Source organism: Rhagoletis zephyria, unplaced genomic scaffold (assembly GCF_001687245.7).
Source record: "Rhagoletis zephyria isolate East Lansing unplaced genomic scaffold, Rhagoletis_zephyria_1.1 Rzeph_scaffold_06797, whole genome shotgun sequence".
In the NCBI taxonomy this organism is placed as follows: domain Eukaryota; kingdom Metazoa; phylum Arthropoda; class Insecta; order Diptera; family Tephritidae; genus Rhagoletis; species Rhagoletis zephyria.
The window spans coordinates 6,427-12,852 of NW_016163880.1; positions in this window are offsets into that span (position 1 = coordinate 6,427).

Sequence of the window (6,426 nt, forward strand, 5' to 3'; positions counted from 1 at the left end):
AGCGTAAAATTTTCAAGTTTTTTTGAGTTTTAATAATTTTGAGTTTTTCCCCCAAGGCGGCAATTTTGATTTGTTTTAGGAATCGTCAAACGAAAGCTTAACTTTTTACGTACAAAAATATGTGGGACGCAAGATGGGATTGAAATTATGAACAGGTGTGCCGTTTTCTAATATTTCAAGTAGGTTCCAGAAAAAAGACGGCATTTTTCCCATGGCACAGTGCGGCATTTAAAGTAAATCCGGCCCTGACTATACTCTATTTGCCTTACAGCCACATTTCGTATGGTACGTGTATCTGGCATATACAGTTTTTGAAACAATTTTTTTTTTGTTAAAATATCCAGAAATTATTTAGAACTATTGGGAAGCTAATCAGAACTTCACAGATATGTTTTTAAGACATAGCTTTCGGAAATTTAATCCATATGTTGGCATAATTGAACAAATTTGTTTCGAACCCGTGGACCAAACCAAAAAAAAAACAAACAAAATTTCCAAAACTATTTTGTCACGCTATCTGTTAGGATTGCATCAGAACCGTAGGTGATAAATCTGAAAATTAGAGAGGTGGTTTAGTTTAGATCAGGGACCGTATAAATAAAAGTTACTTTTCTTCAACAGTTAATCTCGGCCAGATATTTGTAAGTTGACAAGTAATTTTTAGCAAAAAAAACCGACTTAAAAAAATATATATATATATCATGATTCAATGATCGGATCTAAACCAAATTAGTATGGGACCATCTCTGAGACACTACCTTTCCGTTGCAAAAAGAATTATCGAAATCGATTGACGTGGTCCAAAGTTATGCGGTAACATAACCTCCTCCTTTTTTGGAAGTCGGTTAAAAATAAAAGTATTTTTCTAATAATAAACAAACCGCTTATCCGAATTAAACAAGTTCGGTATCAGCTGAAAGAGAACTAAAATTGCTTAAACCTGAAATGTTTAAAAGAGGAAAGCCAGCGCAAAGCCGGCTATTGAAAAATATTTCAATTAAAAAAGGTTTTTTAATTACCATAGAACAAACCCTGGGTCAGGTATATGCATTTCTTTTGTATTGTATTTAAAAAAAAACATATATATAAATAGAAGTGGTAAACATTGTTCGTTATTTCTGTTTAAAAGCTATTTAAGTCCTCTTTCATTTGTACAAATTTTGTTTTTAATTTGTATAAGCGATTTGTTTACTGTTGAAGTCGGTTTGGTTTTTTGCTTAAAAATTACTTGCTTGAGTAGTGTATTGTCCGCCTATATTGACAAGGAAGCCCAGATGACATTTTTGTTCTTCACTTTCGAAACCATATATGTAAATTTACGACTTGTGAGCCCCCACTTACGACTTGTGAGCCCCCACTTACGACTTGTGAACCCCCACTTACGGCTTGTGAACCCCCACTTACGCCTTGTGAGCCCCCACTTACGACTTGTGAACCCCCACTTACGGCTTGTGAACCCCCACTTACGCCTTGTGAACCCCCCCCCCCATTTTTACGCCAACGTAGATCCCGTCGAGTCTCCCTTGGACCTCTGGGGGTCCACCTGGACCACTTTGGGAATAACTTATCTAAACTGAACACAGTGCGCATATATCACTCCGCTAAATTCGCGTACATACTTGCAACCGTTTCTTGGCTAATGGGTGAAAAATCATGGCAACAGCTAACAATAAACAGAAATACTTCTTTTCCCCTTAACTTTTGCTGCTAACACAATACGAGCTCTCCACCTAGCTAAGTCGGGAAGTACTAGTATAAAAGCATTCATACACATACATACACCGTATATACCCGTACATACCGGTGTATTTTTTTTTCTACATACTACGTATGTATGTACATACATATGTATATGTATATATGCATATAGTTAAGGCGAGTAAAATGGAGCAATCGTTTTTTAATTAATATTGAAGGCGTGACTGAAGGTTTTGCGATTTTTTACCCGTCCATTGTTTTTCCAATTTCACTACTTTCAACTTATGTACACCTACACATCGCGTCTCGTCTGCAACCATTCCATGCATCTAATAATTTTTCACTCAACCAATGATGAAACTACAGTGAAATGATTACCACTTCATTTTTATTATTATTGTGTGTTAATTCTGCTATTTTCTATTTTTATTATACTCTGGTCTTATTGTTTAATTGTTTCGTTGTTGCTCTTTGTTGTTGTCATTGCTATATCTGCTGCTTTAGCTTATATTCGAATTGCTTAACAATTGGAAATTTCTACACGACTTGGCGGCTTTTGTTACAATTTCGTACCGCCACCCACTGCTTTACATTTTTGTATATACATACATACACATTTTTCGTTTTCTTCATCTTCATTGGTAAAAAATTAAAAAGGGATTGGCAAGCAACCAAAAAATAGAGATATGTATGTGCTTTTGCATGCATAGTATTATGTATGCGCGGTGTGAGTGTACAGGAATTTAGAATAATTAGTCGAGTGTTGAGCAGAGAATGAAAGTACGGTAAGTCGATGGATGTACGGTGAGTACATTAATTAGCAGATCAACGGTTTTGTTTAGTGGTTTTACTAGTACATATGCGTGCGCTGTAGTTTGAATAAAATAAAATCAAGAAAGGCTTTAATTAACAAAATATTTCGAAATTAGGATAGTGCTTATTATCTGGGTGTATGTAGTAATTGGCTTTCAAAGCTAAGTAGCCAAGAGTGGGGTACAAGCGCCTGTAAAATGTTAAAGCTACTTCAGTTAAATATTTTCATGATCCTCAGCTGTTTAGCAAAAAAGTGCTGCCAAATACCATATTGGGGAGTCAAAATATTTACTATTTTATATGTAATTCTTTTCTTTAAGAAATTAAAACTTCTAAAAATGGCATTCCAATACTTTTATTCGCTCAAGGACGTTACTTCGTTTATTTTGGAAAATAAAATCCCCCACGTCATTAACTGTATTTTTTTAATCCTTTATTTTTAACCCTTTAATCGCCACGATCATTTTAGGCCAATGTCGTTTTATGCCCTCAACCAAACTAAGGCGAAACGTTAGTAGCCGTACGTGGCACAGTGTACCGTGGCCAAAAGTAGGAAGAGCTCACATAGAACTGGGAACCATAAACATAAGTTTTATCAGATCGTGACAAATTTTTATATTTGTGCAAGATTTGATGGCACTTATTCCGGAACGGTTTTTGGGTTCTTTTGGAATCGAGTTTCGGTTGCGTTAGACCCGTATTTCGGTGTTTATAAAAACTAGATGGGTCGTTTCTGTGGTTCCTCGGTTGTCTGCATCACTAGTACCTGAATATTCTAAAAGTTGGTCCACTGCCACGCTCACCTTCCATATAACCCACCCAAATATATAAAATGCACGTTTATATGGAAAAATTCTACCGATTTTTATTAAACTTGGTATCGTGTTTTGGTAATATAATTGATTGTTTCACTTCCACATCCACATCTGATAAAAAGTTTTATTAATTGTAGATATTTCGTTGTGCGTCCCATTCTGTTCTACGGCGGTCGTCCATGGATAAAATAATAATAAAAGAAAAAAAATTAACAACGGCGCATGGTGATCACGGGAGCGCTACCATCGACGCCGACTACAGCCCTAGAGACATTGCTTCACTTTTTACCGGTGGGCCTGTGGGCCTAAATGTAAACTACAGGCAAGCTGTAATGCTATTAGATTAAATGCACTAATCAAATGGAGTAACACGAGGCTTGCACACTCTAGAATTTTGAAAGATCTTGCAGAAGATTTTAGGTGCCTAGACTACACGGTCCCGCCTACGGTACTAAAGAATCACTTCCAGACAAAGATCCCCTCAAGTAGAATGGGAGGAGGATTCGGTCCTGATATCGTATTCTGACTCAACAGCCATCTAGACTGATGGCTTCAAGTAGGAAGTGGGATATACCCACAAGAACTCTCACTTAGCCTTAGTTTTCGTCTACCAGGTCTATGCAGCGTGTTTCAGGCTGAACTATCATGAATAAACGAAGTCGCAAGTTGGATGATCGATTCTCTAATTAGTCTGAAGGCGGAAACATTTTTTTCTTTGACAGCCAAGCGGTTATTAAATCACTTACTTGTGACAAATCTACAGCGAAGATTGTAATGCGGGCTTTCCGCTATCTTCTTGCAAGCTCTGGCTGGAGAATAAATTTGTCGGACGGGCAAATAAAAGATGGTCTGCGGAGCCTACTTACAGGATAGCAAAACAAATCTGGCTGGCCTAAGCTCGACATTCGTAGATCTCGCCCTCGCCTCCACTTGGACCGACCACTGTTGCGGCATGTTATTGGAGTTCTCGCCGGGCATTGCCTGATGAGATGGTGCAGCCGAGATAAATTAACCAAACCTAATCTAAATATTTCGTTAATTTTGAAGGTTAATCAAATCTGCCCGCCAAAATTTCTTAGAGCGCGTTAAAAATGTGGGTTGAAAAATATATTATCCTATTTTAGCAGGGTAGTTCAGAGTGATGCAGAATAATTTGCTCGGGCATCCTCTGGATTCCTGGCACGATCCCTGTAGCAAAAAGGACAAAATTCCCTCTAGACCCCATGATTTATAATGAGAGAAACAATTTAACGCCCAATGCCGTCAGAACAGCGTTGCAAGATTTTCCACAATGTTTTCTCTAAGTGTGATAGATGCGCCAGTGTTGGCTGGATCCTCTACCGCCTGAATCGATGCGAAGTGGCTATTTAGCAAGAACTCAAGTAGTATATACTTTGGAGAAGAAGCTCCCAAGTATCGAACATCATCTGTGCTACAGTTCAGATCTCCATACATTCATCTACTACATAGTGATCTTCTTTCTTAGTTATTATCACTGAAGCAATAAATGACAAGAAAAATGTACTCAACATTCTTCAATTAAACTAAACGTTATAAGAAACGAACATTTTTCAATTAAAATTGAATTATTAGTTTTATGAGCTTGTACACCAAAAAAAAAAGAAACATTCTTCTTCATTGCCAGAGCAACTTCGCCGGAAAAAGACGACAGCAATTTACTGCTTTCTAATTAACGAACAGGGAGAGTGTACAACACAAGATACAAAAAAAAAAAACAAAACCGAAATGTCATCAGCCATAAACAACCAACAGAGAACAACAAAAACAAAAGCAACCAACCAAAATAACTGTTTGCTGGTCAAACAAGCAAGAAGAAAGAACAGCAACAACAAATATTGTGTTAAAACAAGGTACGGAATATAAACAATCGCCAGAAATATTAATAATGGAATTTAACGTCATAAACCACTCAACAACATAAAATTTTAAGCTGGAAAACCAACACAACAAAACAAACAACAACAACAACAACAACCAGCTACGGAAGGAACAACGACAACGAGTTAACACACGAAAAAGAGAAACATCGACAGTAGAAAACGGTAGCAGCAACAAGGACGAAGGAATCGAAAAGATTCATAAAGTTGGTGAAAACGGTGCGCTGGGAGCAGCTAAAACAACAACAACAACACGGCGAGTATGGAACAACCGAGTAACAGGCGCATCGGACACGTCGCATACAACTAAATATGTACATATGTATTCATATAATAGCTAATGGGCGACGAGTGTGTGTTTAATGGATAATGGCTGGAGGTAGTAGTGGAGTTGACAACCGCGTGCGCTTTCACTGCCTCACGTGAAAGTCTTTGCCTTCCGTTTTCTTTCACATTGCGCCAAAGCAGCCTTTCTAAATATGCAACTAAAAATGCATTCAACATTACTCCATTTAACATTTGCCAGCAGCAGAAGCATCAGCAGCAGCAGCGCAATGAGGGCTACCGCCCATGACGCTATTATTTCCTGCCTCAACATAGAACTCCTTGTTTCTGTGTCTATTGCAGTCGGGCATTTCCTAGCTTCCCGTACTTGCACACAAACATTCCCGCTTTTCAGGGAATTTTTCCTTATTCTTCCTTCTTTTCTTCTGTAGCTTGGCGACTGCATTCTTTTTATGTATACATGCATATGTATGTAGGTAGCGTGGTTGTGTAGATTGCATTTTATAAAGCGAATTTTTGTATTTGACAACGTCTTAGAATTTCCGCCAAACCAAGCTGCCAGTTTCAGTTTGTCGTTGTTGTCGCTAACAACGTTACCTTGAATGGCAGTTTTTTTTTTACTCACACTTGTTCTTTTGCCAGATTTTTTCTGCATAGATGAAATACATACAAATTTATAGACATTTTACTTTGGCATAAAAGTGCCAATATTTTCCTGTAATTAAGAGAAATTAACAAAGCATGCCAAAGCTTGTTTTCACCAGGCAACGAGAAAGCGGATGCCTGATTATGTAGCAAGTAGAAAGTAAACTAAAAGCTTCATTTGAATCTGCTGTGGGAAAAATTTTTATTTCTCTCAGGAACTAGGGAAACCAGAAATCTTCAATCTACTAGAATTTTGTCGGTCTTTACTTACA